We start from the raw sequence: 17,761 nt of genomic DNA, 5'->3' as shown, positions 1-17,761 counted from the left end.
ATGAATTATGCCCTCTGAGTTTGCGATTTCCTCCGGGCCCTTGAAACAAGCTGGAAATGGCGAGGAACATGAACACAGTCTAAATGAATTTGCCTCAAAATGCTAGGATAATGATAATAAGTGCAGAAATAATATTTGGAAATTGGTCACTCGGGCAAATTGGCATTAATTTGTTTTTCTTTTCTTTTCTTTTTTTTTAGATTTTTTTTTATTTGGAAGAGAGAGAGAGCTCTTCCATCCACTGGCTCACTACCCAAAGGGCCACAAAGGCTAGGGCTGGGCCAGGCCAGGGCCAGGAGCTTCTTTGGGGTCTCCCACACAGGTACAAGGGCCCAGACACTTGGGCCATCTTCCGCTGCTTTTCCAGGCCATACCCAGAGCAGCCAGGACCCGAACTGGCGCCCACATGGGATGCTGGAAGTGCAGCCGGAAGCTTAGCCCACTTACACCACACTGTGACTCACAACCTACTCTTAAATATGAAAGAATAGCAAAAGCCTACCAAACACCTGATAAAATCATTTAAAAGTTTTAAGCCAAAACTAAAAAACCATGTTGTGAATATTTTTCTTAAGATAAAGCATTGTATCCAAGAAATAAGAGCAGAAAATGCCCAGAAAGCAAATTAGGGGGCTGGTGCTGTGGCGCAGCGGGTTAAAGCCCTGGCCTGAAGCACCAGCTTCCCATATGGGTGCTGGTTTGAGTCCTGGCTGCCTCTCTTCCAATCCAGCTCTCTGCTATGGCCTGGGGAAGCAGTAGAAGATGGCCCAAGTCCTTGGGCCCCTGCACCCACGTGGGAGACCCAGAGGAAGCTCCTGGCTCCTGGCTTCGGATCGGCGCAGCTCCGACCATTGCAGCCATTTGGGAAGTGAACCAGCAGATGGAAGACACCTCTCTCTCTCTCTCTCTCCCTGCCTCTCTTCTCTCTGTGTAACTCTCTTCCAAATAAATAAAATAAAATCTTTTTTTAAAAAAAGAAAACAAATTAGAACTCATTATAGAAGTGATCATTCATTAAATAAGTCAAATTTTAACAAAATTCAAATTTTAGTTATAATTAAAAACTCAACATCACATTCTGAAGTCATTATGTTTAATAATTTGTAATATAAAGGGTTTATATCTTGATCACATAAAATGACATCATTGTAATGATTTCGATGCTTATTTGTGTCAGACTTTATTTTCTGTAGGAATGGCCCCTAAACAGATTTTCAGTTGTGACAATGAGGACAATAGTTTTTAACAGATTTTAGTTTTAATACCATATTCTCTACTGCCAACCAATATTCACAAAGTCCTTAAAGAACTAAAGAGGTTTGAAAATGTGCCTGGTGGGGCTGGCGCTATGGCGTAGTGGGGAAAGCCTCTGCCTGCAGTGCCAGGCATCCCATATGGGTGCTGATTCAAGTCCAGTCCCGGCTGCTCCACTTCCAATTCAGCTCTCTGCTATGGCCTGGGGAAGCAGTAGAAAATGGCCCAAGTCCTTGGGCCTCTGCACCTGCTGGGGGACCCGGACGAAGCTCCTGGCTTCAGATCAGCACAGGTCTGGCCATTGCAGCCAGTTGGGGAGTGAACCAGCAGATGGAACATCTCTCTCTCACTCTCACTCTCGCTCTTGCTCTGCCTCTCTGCCTTTCAAATAAACAAATAGGAGAAGAGGAGAGAAGAAGAAAATGTGCCTGGTCACCACTGCCACAAATGCCAGCAAAACTTCGGTGGGGGAAGGGTTATACTAAACCTTAAGGGGGAAATGTAGTATTTTTATCTTCTCCTTCATTGATGCCCCATTTAATATTATTTGTCCATTTCTATTTCAATGTTGCATGATGATAGTAGTTCATCATCATAATTCTTCAAATTTTATCTCTCTAAAACTCTGAGAAAATAACTCTTTTTAAAGATTATTGGGTTATTTGGGGGGGGGGATTATACCCCAATAGTGATAAGAACAACTTTTGCTCAGATTCTAGTTTCTAAGTATCTTTTTTTCCAATCAAATGAATCACAGCTCTTTGGAGAAACAAACTAATTCCAGGACCAGGACGAAGAAAGTACAAGATGAACTGGAATAGTTTAAAGTGCCGGAAAATGAAGAAATGTTCAAAGAATGATAGGAATGGATGGCACAGTTCTTGACCTAGATGGTGGTTATGAGGATGTTTGTCTAATTAGATTCTACTCTTGTTTCTTGTAGCTTTCTATAGTGAAGGAAAAGAGAGCATGCATTACCAAAACATACATCTTTGACATAAAAATAATTTGTAAACAAAGAGCAATTAAGAAGTACCAAACAGAGGTAACTCTCCCTATTCTGCTTTTCAGCCAAGGTACAAATTCTGCTTTACTGGAAACTGTACTTGCTATGTCATCCCAAAGACAACACCAGAGTCTGCAAACAAACCTTACTCCATTAACTTCCTCCCATAAGTCTGTCTTCCACAGTCTGCTATCTGGGAAAGCCCAATGCATGCCTGTCATTTCTCTACAGATTTGTCCATCTGATGAAAATGTTATGTGAAACAGTTCTAAGCCACAATTTGAGTTACTTTTCATTGAGGTTTTTCTAATGTAATGGGCACCCATGGTAAATAAACATTAACTTTAATTAATAAACTTATTAACTTCTCTTTTGTTACAGGGGTCTGTCCCAGCTACCAACCTATGAAAGCTGAGGAAAAATAACATTTCTTCCTCAACCCAGGCACTCCCACATGGGATGTGGATGTCTTAACCACTAGGCCAAATGCCCACCTCAGCAAATACATTTAAACTAATAATGTTTTCATAAGGATACCTTTAGCTGAATTTGAAATGGTATCTGGTCTATTTATTGTTTAAAAATCAATAAATAATAAAGGCACTGTTTAATGCCTCTAATTATTAATGGCAGAATAACCCCAGCTGGACTTTAATCTCATGCATTTTAAAACAACATAAAAGGCCGGCGCCGCGGCTCACTAGGCTAATCCTCCGCCTTGCAGCACCGGCACACTGGGTTCTAGTCCCGGTCGGGGCGCCGGATTCCGTCCCGGGTTGCCCTTCTTCCAGGCCAGCTCTCTGCTGTGGCCAGGGAGTGCAGTGGAGGATGGCCCAGGTGCTTGGGCCCTGCACCCCATGGGAGACCAGGAGAAGTACCTGGCTCCTGCCATCGGATCAGCGCGGTGCGCTGTCCACAGCACGGCAGCCATTGGAGGGTGAACCAACGGCAAAAAGAAGACCTTTCTCTCTGTTTCTCTCTCTCACTGTCCACTCTGCCTGTCAAAAAAAAAAAAACAAAAAAAAAAACACACACACACATAAAAGTTAGCTTGAGTAAATGTTTATTTCAGCATTTCACTGTAGTTGTGTAGTTCTTGAATGATATAACATTTTCAATAGTTTAAAAATATGTTTTTGGGGGCTGGTGCTGTGGCATAGTGGGTAACGTCGCCGCCTGCAGTTCTGGCATCCCATATGGGCGCAGGTTCAAGCCCCGCTGCTCCACTTCTGATCCAGCTCTCTGCTGTGGCCTGGGAAAGCAGTAGAAGATTGTCGCTCCCCCTCTTCGCGGAGGAACGACACAGGACCCTGCGTTGTTCTTTTGTCTGCTCAGCCCTCCCCAGGTTTGCTGCTGGTTCTTCCTGGGTTGGCTACCGTCCCTTCCACCTCCGTGGAAGGGCGGTTCCCCCTGCCACTTTCCCCACTTCCGCGGGGGAGCGGCACACCGCCGGCCGGCTCTCTCGGGGGCTGCTCAGGTGTTCCTTCAGATAGATGTTCCTGGTGCATGTTGTCTCTCTCCTCCTTTATAGTCCTCTTCCACCAATCCCAACTCTGCTACCCACACGCCGAGTACGCTGCTCTCCTCCAATCAGGAGCAGGTCCTACAGTTTCTTGGTTGAACTGGAGGCAGCTGTGTAGAAGCTGTTACTCCCTTCTCAGCGCCATATTGTGGGAGAGCAGATGCATAGAATAAGTCTTAATTCCAGTAACAGTCTAGTCCGAGTTGCTCCCAGTTGCTCCCCACAGAAGATAGCCCAAGTCCTTTGGCCCCTGCACCGGTGTGGGAGACCTGGAAGAAGCTCCTGGCTTCTGGCTTTGGATCAACTCAGCTCTGGCTGTTGCTGCCATCTGGGGAGTGAACCATCATATGGAAGACCTTTCTCTCTTTCTCTACCTCTGCCTCTCTGTAACTCTGCCTTTCAAATAAATAAATAAAAAATATATTTGTGCTATATTTTTCATCATTAAGTTTAAAGAATGCCCAAAGAATATGGAGTGTTTTCTAATTACTTTTTGTGAATCTTCCTGTCAAAATCAGTTATGTTTTTATGTACATAAATTATAGCACTGATATATCTTTGACCTTCAAATTATGAATAATTATATTGTTTTTCTCACTATTAGAACCAGATTTAAATTTCTCAGATATCTATGAACAAGAAGATACTTCATTTCATTGAGAGGAAGTCATCTTTAATTTGCTACAATATCTTCACCTCAACACTATAGTATATAAAATTTCAGTTGGCCTACAGTATTTATTTTTTCCAGTTGTAATTTTTATACTGCTATAGAAAACTTCCTTGGAATTTACTTTTTACTCAAGTTTTAGTGAAGGTGTTATAAAATCGGGAGTGTATCATTCCAAATCAAAAGATCTCTTTTCACATTATTTTGGTTTTCATTCTGTGTTTATAAGGACTCTGCTAATTATGTAGATTAGATCATTCTGCAGTTGTGTCATCTGCTGAACAAAATCTATGCTTGCTTATAGAAATACTGGCTTTTTAAAATCCATGAATCTGGGCCGGCGCCGCTGCTCACTAGGCTAATCCTCCGCTTGCGGCGCCGGCACACCGGGTTCTAGTCCCGGTCTGGGCGCCGGATTCTGTCCCGGTTGCCCCTCTTCCGGGCCAGCTCTCTGCTGTGGCCAGGGAAGGCAGTGGAGGATGGCCCAGGTGCTTGGGCCCTGCACCCCATGGGAGACCAGGAGAAGTACCTGGCTCCTGCCATCGGATCAGCGTGGTGCGCCAGCCGTAGCGCGCTGGCCGCGGCAGCCATTGGAGGGTGAACCAACGGAAAAGGAAGACCTTTTTCTCTGTCTCTCTCACTGTCCACTCTCCCTGTCAAAAAACAAAAAAATAAAATAAAAATCCATGAATCTGGAAATAATTTGTTCTAATCTGGCACTTATAGAGGCTGAAACTAAAATATTTGAGCAATATTTTGCATTTTTGCCTATTCAAGTGATCAAATTATTTCATTCCCTGTAATACGGCATTAGCTATCTGGTTTAATAGTTAGTTGTTCTCTAAATAAAGTCTCCATTCCAGCACCAACATATATTTTAACTTCGAATACTTAACATTTGGCTGATGTGCTTTTTGATGTTCTTTAGATTTCTGAGTATATCTTTGCACTCATTTACATTTTGTAGTTGATTTTGTTTTCATCTCTGGTTTTTGATAGAACTTACTTCAAGGTACAATAAGGCAGACAGAATCTAGTATATTTTCTATGTTTAAAATAACTTGTCTTTGGGGGACAGGACTGTGGCTCAATGGGTTAGTCCTCTGCCTGCAGTACCAGCATCTCATATGGGCACAGGTACAAGTCCCGCCTGCTCTACTTCCTATCCAGCTCTCTGCTATGGCCTGGGAAAGCAGTAGAAAATCGCCAAATGGCACCATGGTGCAGTGGGTTAATCCTCCACCTGTGGTGCCAGCATCCCAATATGGATGCTGGTTCTAGTCCCAGCTGCTCCTCTTCCAATCTAGCTCTCTGCTGTGGCCTAGGAAAGCAGTAGAAGATGGCCCAAGTCTTTGGACCCCTGCACCCAGGTGGAAAACCGGGAAGAAGCTCATGGCTTCGGACTAGTGCAGCTCCAACAGATGCGGCCTTTTGGGGAGTGAACCAACAGAAGGAAGACCTTTCTCTCTGTCTCTTCCTCTCACTGTATGTAACTCTACCTCTCAGGTAAACAAATAAAATATTAAAAAAAAAAAAAATAAGAAGAGGAGCCAGCGCATGGCTCACTAGGTTAATCATCAGCCTGCGGCGCCAGCATCCCATATGTGGGCCAGTTGCTCCTCTTCCGATCCAGCTCTCTGCTATGGCCTGGGAAAGCGGTGGAAGAGGGCCCAAGTTCTCTTGGGCCCCTGCACCCGCGTGGAAGACCAGGAAGAGACTCCTGGCTTCTGGCTTCGGATCAGCGTAGCTCCAGCTGTTGCAGCCATTTGGAGAGTGAACCAACAGAAGGAAGACCTTTCTCTCTGTCTCTCTCTCTCACTGTCTGTAAAACTCTACCTGTCAAATAAACTAAAAAAGAAGAAGAGGAAGAAGAAAAAGAAGAAGAAGTTCTTTCCTTCTCACTGTCTGTAACTCTACCTCTCAAATAAATAAATAAAACCCTTAAAAAATAATTTGTCTTGTTAAAAAATTTCCCAAGATGATACTTCTGCTTTTTTTTTTTTGAAAAATTTAAAAATTCTTGTTTGTGCTAGATTGTTTTCCACAAGAATGGCTCATATTCCTAAACTGAGAGAAGGTATAATAAATGTATAAATTTTCTCTTTCAATTTTTTTAAATGTTTTTAAAAGATTTATTTTATTTGAAAGGCAGAGTTACAGAGAAAGTGGGAGAGATAGAGAGATGGTTTGGTTCACTCCCCACATGGCCACCAGGGCTGGGGCTAGGCCAGGCAAAAGCCAGGAGCCAGGAGTTTCTACTGGGTCTCCTACGTGGGTGCAGGAGCCCAAGCACTTGGGCCATTCTCTGCTTCCTTCCCAGGCACATCAGCAGGGAAGCTGGGGCTGGGTTGGAAGCAAAGCAACCAGAACACAAACATGTGCCCATATGAGATTTGAGTCCACTTAAAACAGTGGATATGGCTGATATGTTTGTTCTCAGTTCTGTCATAGCAATTACATGAAACTTTAAATTGTATATAAAATGTATTCTTTTGTTGTGTTGCTGTTTTATTTGGTCATTTTCATGTTTTTGTAAATTTTTAAAATTCTGTATCTATAACAGTGTGTTTTATAGTTATCTAAATAATTATATATTTATATGATGTCTTTAGCCACCTTTCTCCTTGATTCAGGAATATGCCGTGACTCCCACCTATTAGCTCTATGGAAATCAGTGAATTTATTCTACTTTTCTTCCCGTCATTTAAAGTCCTGTTAAGTATGCATTGTCAGAGCATATAGCACTTTTATCTACTCTTCAATGCTTATCCCGCTTTTATAAACTTAGAGCTAAAATCACATTTAGTTAATAGTCATCTTCATCTTTCTGGGAAAGTTCCCAACTCTCTAGATGAGAAGGAATTTAAGAACACAATATTTCCTGAATGGATGCATGCTTTAAAATGTTTTTCAGTAGCCTCAATACTTGAACAGCTTAATGTTGTAAAGCTTTGGTTCTGACATCCTTCCTTGAATTTTTTTTAATAGTTCTTTCACTATTGTTAGTATGTTAGTTGATGCTATAATGTTTTCTGTCTCCTTGGTTTTGTTTCTTTTGTAATTACTTTCATTGTTTTGAATGCAGATCTTTCTTCTTTTCTTTTTTCTAAAAGTAAATCTAATAGTTTTTTTAAAACTACAACACATTTTAAAGTTAACTATTATGCTATTTTTCCCAGGCACACCATCAAGCTTCTAAATAATAGCTCTTTGTTTCCATTTTTTTCTGCTCTCTACATTGTAACTGCCTCCCTACATTGTCACTGAAAATTCAATACTGTTTAATTTCATGATAGGTCCACAAAATCTAAATAATTTGTCCTAAATGAATTGGAAAGTGAGCCCATTCAGTCTGCTTGTCATGCAAAAAAAAAAAAAAAAAAAAAAAGGCAAATAGCTTTTCTGAATCAATTCAACTGTATGCTTGGTTTTATTTCAATTAGAAAATAAATGTATCTAATGCAACAAAGCATATGTTCATTCAAATAATTCAATCCCTGTTTGTTTCTTTATACCTTAAATACCTTATCAATATCAATCTGAAGTCATTCTTAAGATACAATATCCCTATGGAATCTTATTTTATTCTTTAAAATGTATTTTTAAAAAAATTTGACACAAAAATTACACAGATTTAGGTACTATGTGATGTTTCGATACATAAATGCATTGTATAATATCCAGTTAAGGTATATTGTAAAACATTTTTCTTCATGGTAAAACATTCAAAGTAGTATATTTTAGGATTTCTGTTTCTGAAGAGAAGTTAACAGTACATTATCATTATCTATCATCACTCTCCTGTACAATAGAACACCAGAACTTCTTTTTTTAAATATTTATTTATTTGAAAGTCAGAATTACACAGAGAGAGGAGAGGGGGAGAGAGAGAGAGTCTTCCATCCGCTGGTTCCCTCCCCAGTTGGCTGCAACGGCCGGAGCAGCAACGATCCAAAGCCAGGAGCCAGGAGCTTCTTCTGGGTCTCCCACATGGGTACAGGTGCCCAAGGACTTGGGCCATCTTCTACTGCTTTTCCAGGCCACAGCAGAGAGCTGGATGGGAAGAGGAGCAGCTGGGACTCGAACCGGCACCCATATGGGATGCCGGCACTGCAGACAGTGACTTTACCCACTACACCACAGCCCTGGCCTCTCACCAGAATTTCTTAATCCCATGGAACTGTAACTTAGTATCCATTAATCAAACTTTCCCTGTTGCACCCTCTTCCCTGCTCTCCTCAATCTCATTCTACTTTGAACTTTCATGAGATTGACGTTTTTAGATTCCACATAAGAGTAATACCATGTGGTGTCTGCCTTTTTGTGCTTGGCTTGATTCACTTGAATGTGACAACCTCCAATCCGATCCATGTTGCAGATAACAAGACTCCATCCTTTTTATGGCTGAAGAGTATTCCACTGAATATACTTGCTACACTTTCCTTATCCCTTCATCAGTGGACACACACTCAGGTCGTTTCCATTTAGCGGCTACTGTGAAGAGTGTCACCATAAACATGCGAGCGAGCGCATATGTCTCTGACAAATTGATTTTGTTTCTCTTGGATATATACCCCTTAGTAGTAGCGAAGGCTCATTTGGTAGTTTTATCTATAATTCTTTAAGGCACTTCTCTACTGTTTCCCAGAATGGCTGACTAGTTCACATTCCCACCAATAGTATGCAAGGGTACTCTTTTCTCCACATCCCTACCGGTTTGGTTTATCTTTTCAATAGTAGCCAAACCTAACTGGAGTGAAGTGATAGCTGACTCTGGTTTTGATTTGCATTTCCCTGATGGTTAGTGATGTTGAGCCTTTTTTCACGGATCTGTTGGCCTTTCGTCATATGTCCTCCTTCAAGAAATTTCCGTTTAAATTTACTGCCTGTTTTTAAATTGGATTATTTGGTTTGGACTTTTGAGTTGTTTCTTATATACATTCTGGTGATTAATCCCTGGTCAGATTTATAACTTGCATTATAACTCCTATTCTGTGTTAGTTGTTTCTTTGCTGTGCAGAAGCTCCTTGGTTTGATGCAATCCCATTTTCAGTTTTTGCTTTTGTTTCCTGTGCTTTGGGGGGAATTTTGGAGTTTCAACTAAGATTTGGATCCACCTTCTTTCACTCATATCCTGGGAAACTTGGCAGGGCCAACATGCCACCTTGATCACAGAGTATAGTCTCTCTGAAATGTTCCACCATGATAATACATATCGCAGAAGGCCAGTGTTAGGACTAGTGAGGCTGTTGGGACACAAATGGTTAACTCTACACCCGGTAAAATTGGATGCAAGCAAAACGACCCAGAGGAGCATGCTGTGGTGTTTCAACTCTGACTTACAGCTCCTTGCCAGGGATGTCCCAAGCTGATGAGATCTCACAATGTACATTGTTGACACTATAAACACCTGCCAAAGAGGTTTTTTGCCTGTCCAGGGTCACTTTATGTCAGTGAAGGTGGGTCTCAGCAAGACTACATAGGCCCTTTCCCAGACAAAGAGTGTTACAGGACAACTGCCCAATGCTTGCAGGACTGAACTAAGAATTAGTAATAGTCACTAATAATTAGTGACCTCAGCCTCCCCAAATCCCACCTCCAACCCCACTGAATTTTCTGCAAGTCTTTTCTGCTTTAACTGGCTAACTCCTTCTTCAAACCCTAAAACCAAGCAGGCAGAAGTCCAAGCCTGCTGCAATCATGTTGCTAACTACTGCCAGGGGTTGTGAATCAGTTTGTCTACATAGGCCTTTGTTTATCCGTAACTGTAATTGTGTAATTGTAATTGTCTCAGGCCGGTCATGGCTAAGCCACAAGAATACAAAAATAAAGTTTTTCTTGTTTCAAGCAATTCATAATATAAAATGAAAATCGCAAAAATTAGCTGCATGAAAATCATATAGGTTTTGCAAAATAGTGTATCCTGGGCTTTACCCAAAAATCTGAGTTTAAAAAGGAAAACCTACCAGGAAAAGCACCTGGCTCCTGGCTCCTGCCATCGGATTAGCGCGGTGCGCCAGCCGCAGCGCGCCGGCCGCGGCGGCCATTGGAGGGTGAACCAACGGCAAAAGGAAGACCTTTCTCTCTGTCTCTCTCTCTCACTGTCCACTCTGCCTGTCAAACAAAACAAAACAAAACAAAACAAAACAAAACAAAACAAAACAAAACAAAACAAAACAAAAAAAACCTACCATTATTTTGACATGGTAAGAAAATCAACCTCCAAGAGTTCATTTTTAACCTATCCTCAACCAGCAGGTGGCAGTATAGGATTAACTGCTATCTTCCCTTTGGCATTATACCTGTGGTTTGTGTTTTCTTAATTTAGCTCTTCATATCATTCTTCTATGAACTTTTTTAAAAACATATTCATTTATTGGTTTGTTTACTTGAAAGGCAAAGTGACACAGAGAGAGATTTTCCATCCACTGGCTCACTCCCCAAGTGGTCACTGCCATCTTTTGCTGCTTTCCCAGGCACATGACTGGGGAGCTGGAACGGGAGAGTCATAGAGCCTGGGTTTTTATAACAACCAAGTTATTGGTTTACTGATCAAGTTATCTGCCTTATGATAACACTGGGCCTTTAAGGACATGCTTTACAATTACTACTCAAATATTTTAAAATTATTTTTCCTGCACTTTTTAATTGTAACTGATAATATTTATTCAGTTCCTAGTAGGTGCCTATTCATTGTTAGGTTTCGTACATACCCCTAACCACCACACAACTCATTTCTAAGATGCAAAAGCTGAAGTTGATCAGAAGTAAATGACAGCACTAATAGTCCATACCAGGTGGTAGTGCTGGACACACACATAGTTTTGATGTATTAAGATCACTGAAAACCTTCCATCTGTACTGTTATGAAAGAATTTGGATCTTCACAAATAGAAGTTTATCTTCTGGGGTTGTGGCTGTGGCATAGTGGGTATAAGCCACCACCTGCAGTGCCAGCATCCCATAAGGGCACCAGTTTGTGTCCCAGATGCTCCACTTCTGATCCAGCTCCCTGCTAATGACCTGGGAAATCAGTGGAGTATGGTCCAAGTTCTTGGGCCTCTGCATCAACATGGGAGACTGGAAAGAAGCTCCTGGCTCCTAGCTTTGGATTGGCTCGGCTCTAGCTGTTGTAGGTATCTGGGGAGGAAGCCACTGGATAGATTCTCTCTGTCTCTGTCTCTGCCTCTGCCTCTGCCTCTCTGTAGATCTGCCTTTCAAATAAATAAATGCATCTTAAAAAAAGAAGTTTATCTTCTATTAGGGCCAATCTTGTTATTTCTTACATGAGAACAAATTCAGTTATTTGGATGACCTTGAATTTCATTATCCATTACTTATAAATGAATTTCATGTATTTCTATGTCTTGTACAGATTAAATAAGAAATCTTTATCAGCCTTTGTTAGGTAGGAAGTCAGAAATTAGCCTGTGTGTGTGAGGGGCCTAAGGAAAAACAAAGCTTCCATGGAAAGCAAAGCCTGGGAATCACAACTTGGAGAAGCCCGGTGTTTTACAGTACAAGTCCTGCCCATGCCCTGATACCTTTGCAGGCATTCCCAGCCTTACCCCCAAAGAAAACTCCCCAGGAGAATCCTCTCTGCCCAGGAAACAAGAAAAGATTCTGTCTGATAACACTGGGCACTAAAACCATGGTGGTAATTTTACCTAATTCACACTCAGCAAACCCCTTGTCCAGGAGAAGAGGGAGGAGAGGAAGGAGAAATGTCAGAAAGAACTAGACCTCTTTCCTTTATAAGCCTCAGTTTGAATACAGACTGCATGCTCAGCTCTCAGCTCTTTACTGATACACCTGCCTGGTCTGTCAAGTGTATTTTCTCCATTATACTGTGGAACCTTACTTTCTCCAGTCTGAATGACTGAGCTCGCTCGCTCTCTCTCTCTCTCTCTCAGATTCTGTCTGGAGAGGTGCCATCCATTCTGATGGATGCCCTACCTCATAAAACCTTGCTACCTTGCTTATCACTCCTCTCTGTCTCACAATTGAATTCTTTCTTACACAAGGACAAGCACATATTCTACTCATCTAAAATACCCTGAGATGTGAAGAGCACAGATACCATCTAGTCTTTAAGACAACAAAAAACTAGATAAATGGAAAAATGAATAACTTATTTTGGATCCATCAAAAAAATTTTAAGAACAAACTGCCATCAGAAAATATTGAGAGACAAGCAAATCCAGACGCACAGATGAGATCTGCTTACCAGGAACAGATGCTGCTAGAATCATTCACTGGTAGGAAGAATCACATAATAATTTCAAAGAATTACTGGAGGCTGAGTGTGGATCAGTGTGAACTACAGGGCCCATTCTACCAGGTTCTCTAAAAGAAGATCTGAGAAAGATGCCCCATGGCTCTGGTGGGGGAAGGGGGTGTGTTAGGGGTAAAGTAATTAGTACAAAATATGCCCCAAACCTTCTATAACAAAGGCCTCCAGAGTCAGGAGGAAAGGCCATCCCTCTCACAGCTTCTATTCAAATAACAAGAAGTACTTGTAAAGGCCACAGGCCAGAGACAAAGACCCAATAGAACACTAATCCTGAACTGGATGATTAGAGACACCATTCCAGTAAGGCTTCGGCATAAATCCATGCTATGGTAGTGTTATATTACTGTAATGTTATTATATAGTACTAGGATACTATATAATAACATTATAATACTATATAATAAAATTATAATACTATATATAGTAAATAATAAAACTATATAACAACATTATAATACTATAATAATAACAGGAGTGAATTGTAGCTGGAAACACTGCAAGACGTAGATTATTTTTAAAGAGAATTTGGAGAAACTCTAAGTCAAGAGGGAAGACAAAACCAAGAACTTGGGAGAAATTTGAAATCTCTGAAACCTCTAGCTACAGTAAGCATTAAACAAAGTTCAACTATTGGAGCCGGCACTGTGGCATAGTAGGTTAAGCCTCTGCCTGCGGTGCCGATTCAAGTCCTGGATGCTCCACATCCCAGAGACCTTGCTGCTAATGACTTGGGAAAGGAATGGAAGATGGCGCAAGTACTTAGGCCCCTGCACCCACATGGGAGACTCAGAAGAAACTCTTGGTTCCTGGCTTCAGAGTGGCCCACCTCTGGCCATTGCTGCCACTTGCGGAGTGAACCAGTGGATGGAAGAGCTCTCCCTGTCTGTAACTCTGACTTTCAAATAAATAATCAAATCTTTTAAAAAAAGAGTTCAGCTGTTAGCCAGTATAACACAAATCCTCTTAAGCACACTCTTCAGTTCCTATACCCCAAATGAGATGTCTAGTTTTCAACTAAAAAATCTACAAGACATGTCAAAGACACTCTAAAGAGACAAGACAAGCCTCAGAACCTGATTCAGATGTGAAGCAGATTTTGGTATGGTCAGAGAAGGACTTTTTTTTTTTTTTTATACTTTTTAAAAGATTTATTTATTTATTTGAAAGAGCTATAGAGAGGGAGGGAGAGAGTGAGAGCGAATGAGCGAGCGAGAGAGATCTCCCATCCACTGGTTCACTCCTCAAATGGCCACACCGGCCAGAGCTGAACCAGACCGAAGCCAGGAGCCAGGCATTACGGAGTCATGGCTGGACGAGGGTGCTGTGCTGTGAGCCGACCTTGGGCCTTTCTTCCCTTAGCACGAGTGTCTAAAAGCAGCAGTGAAGAAACTGAGCAGCTAAGCGGCACATCTGACATTCACAAGCTGCTGTTTCCTGCCCATGGCAAGTATGCAGTTCCGCCAGGGGCTGGTTAAAATCATCTTGATGAGCAATCCAGTTGTCTGCATTATTGATCGTAGCTGAGTCCCAGGTGATTATTTTTAACTTGAACTTTAATATGCTCTGTGGCTCCTTGCCCCTAAGCCCTTTCCTTTAGACCACCCCATCTTCTCTAGCATCCTCTGGCCAAACTTGGAGTCGTCATTACTCCATGCTGTGTTTCTGGGATCCAGAGCCCACTTCTGCTTCCGCCGACGCTCCGCCAGCATCAACACGTTGCACAGCTTGTGACGTCCGCGCCTTGGGACCTGGCGACTGTAGGTGCCCGGTGCCAGCTCCAGGAGAAACTAGAAGTGCACAACTCTCACGCCGGGCCGGGACTTTTCAAAAACCATGATCAGCACGCTATAGACTTGATAGGAAAGTAGTTGATATGAGAGAATAGGTGAGTAATGTAAGCAGATAGTTGGAAATTTTAGGAAAGAATCACAAGGATGTGCTATAAGGTTAAAAATTCTATAACAGAAATAACAAATGTCTTTGATGGCCTCACTAATAATGCAACATAATCAAGGAAAGAAATAGTTGACATTGAGATAAAACACTAAGAACTTCTCAAACCGAACTGAATATATAAAAAAGACTGAAAACCAGAAAAGAAATTCTAAGACATTTTAGGCAATTTTAGGAGATAAAAATGCATTTAGTTATAAATACCAGAATGGGTGAAAACAGAGAATGCAGCAAAGAAATAATTGAAGTCACAAAGACTGTGAACTTTCCAAAATTAATGATGCTAAACCATTGACCCAAGAAGCCCACTGAACACCACTGTTTCTCCCTCCTTCTCTCCCCCTGTCTCTTTGTGAACAAGGAAGTAGAATAAGATGGAAGCTGAGTAAGATACTCCAATGATCATCTCCTCACAGAGAGCAATTTGAACAGCTACTCATATACCAAATCACCTCCACAAGAACTACAGAAGCCCACAATATCATAAAGTTCATATTAAACAAGCCATAATGACTGGGGCTTTTTCTCTAAAGTCTGGAAAAACAAAAAGATGCTCATTTTCACTACTTTTATTCAACATAGTAAGTACGTACAAGGAGAGCAATTAGGCAAGATAAAGAAAGGGCAACCAAATCAGAAAGGAGACAGTCAATTTACCCCTGTTTGCAGATGATGTGATCTTTTTTTTTTTAAACTTTTATTTAATGAATATAAATTTCCAAAGTACGGCTTATGGATTACAATGGCTTCCCCCCATAACGTCCCTCCCACCCGCAACCCTCCCCTTTCCCACTCCCTCTCCCCTTCCATTCACATGAGGATTCATTTTTGATTCTCTTTATATACAGAAGATCAGTTTAGCATACATTAAGTAAAGATTTCAACAGTTTGCTCCCACACAGAAACATAAAGTGAAAAATAATAGATGATTTTTTAAATGATGATGAAATCAGATCAGACCTATAGTCTTGTTTAATCCCAGTGAGAGTCAAGTTGGGAAATGATAACTTTTTTTTTTTTACAGAAGATCAGTTTAGTATACATTGAGTAAAGATTTCAACAGTTTGCACCCCCATAGAAACACAAAGTGAAATATACTGTTTGAGTACTCGTTATAGCATTAAGTCTCAATGTACAGCGCATTAAGGACAGAGTTCCTGCATGAGGAGTAAGTGCACAGTGACTCCTTTTGTTGACTTTACAAATTGACACTCCTGTTTATGGCATCAATAATCTCCCTATGCTCCAGTCATGAGTTTCCAAGGCTATGGAAGCCCCTTGAGTTCTCCGACTCTTATCTTGTTTAGACAAGCTCATAGTCAAAGTGGAGGTTCTCTCCTCCCTTCAGAGAAAAGTACCTCCTTCTTTGAAGACCTGTTCTTTCCACTGGGATCTCACTCACAGAGATCTTTCATTTAGGTTGTTTTTTTTTTTGTTTTTGTTTTTTTTTTGGTTTTTTTTTTGTTTTGTTTTGTTTTTGTTTGTTTGTTTTTTTTTTTTTCCAGAGTGTCTTGGCTTTCCATGCCTGAAATACTCTCATGGGCTTTTCAGCCAGATGGGAATGGCTTTAGGGCTGATTCTGAGGCCAGAGTGCTGTTTAGGACATCTGCCATTCTATGAGTCTGCTGAGTATCTCGCTTCCCATGTTGGATCACTCTCCCCTTTATTTATTCTATCGGTTAGTATTAGCAGGTACTAGACTTGTTTATGTGCTCCCTTTGACTCTTAGTCCTTTCATTATGATTCATTGTGAACTGAAATTGATCACTGGGACTAGTGAGATGGCATTGGTACATGCCACCTTGATGGGATTAAATTGAAGTCCCCTGGTATGTTTCTAACTCTACCATTTGGGGCAAGTCAGCTTGAGCATGTCCCAAATTGTACATCTCTTCCCTCTCTTATTCCCACTCTTATGTTTAACAAGGATCACATTTCAGTTAAATTTCAACACTTAAGAATAACTGTGTATTAATTACAGAATTAAACCAGTCATATTAAGTAGAACAGACAAAAAAACTACTAAGAGGGATAATGTATTAAGTTGTTCATTAACAGTCAGGGCTATGCTGATCAAGTCACCGTTTCTCATAGTGTCGATTTCACTTCAGGAGGTTTCCTTTTTGGTGTTCAGTCAGTTGTCACCGATCAGGGAGAACATATGGTACTTGTCCCTTTGGGACTGGCTTATTTCACTCAGCATGATGTGTTTCAGATTCCTCCATTTTGTTACAAATGACTGGATTTCGTTGTTTCTTACTGCGGTATAGTATTCTAAAGAGTACATGTCCCATAATTTCTTTATCTAATCTACCGTTGATGGGCATTTAGGTTGGTTCCAGGTCTTGGCTATTGTGAATTGTGCTGCAATAAACATCAGGGTGCAGACTGCTTTTTTGTTTGCCAATTTAAATTCCTTTGGGTAAATTCCAAGGAGTGGGATGGCTGGGTCGAATGGTAGGGTTATATTCAGGTTTCTGAGGAATCTCCAGACTCACTTCCATAGTGGCTTCACCAGTTTGCATTCCCACCAACAGTGGGTTAGTGTCCCTTTTTCCCCACATCCTCGCCAGCATCTGTTGTTGGTAGATGAAAAACCCACAGCCAACATCCTATTGAATGGGGAAAAGTTGGAAGCATTTCCACTGAGATCTGGTACCAGACAGGGATGCCCACTCTCACCACTGCTATTCAATACAGTTCTGGAAGTTCTAGCCAGAGCTATTAGGCAAGAAAAAGAAATTAAAGGGATACAAATTGGGAAGGAAGAACTCAAACTATCCCTCTTTGCAGATGATATGATTCTTTATTTAGGGGACCCAAAGAACTCTACTAAGAGACTATTGGAACTCATAGAAGAGTTTGGCAAAGCAGCAGGGTATAAAATCAATGCACAAAAATCAACAGCCTTTGTATACACAGACAATGCCATGGCTGAGGAAGAACTTCTAAGATCAATCCCATTCACAATAGCTACAAAAACAATCAAATACCTTGGAATAAACTTAACCAAGGACGTTAAAGATCTCTACGATGAAAATTACAAAACCTTAAAGAAAGAAA

This window comes from Oryctolagus cuniculus, chromosome 1 (assembly GCF_051225735.1).
Source record: "Oryctolagus cuniculus isolate XC-2025 breed Fujian yellow rabbit chromosome 1, ASM5122573v1, whole genome shotgun sequence".
NCBI lineage: Eukaryota > Metazoa > Chordata > Mammalia > Lagomorpha > Leporidae > Oryctolagus > Oryctolagus cuniculus.
Note: the sequence above shows the minus strand (reverse complement) of the source record.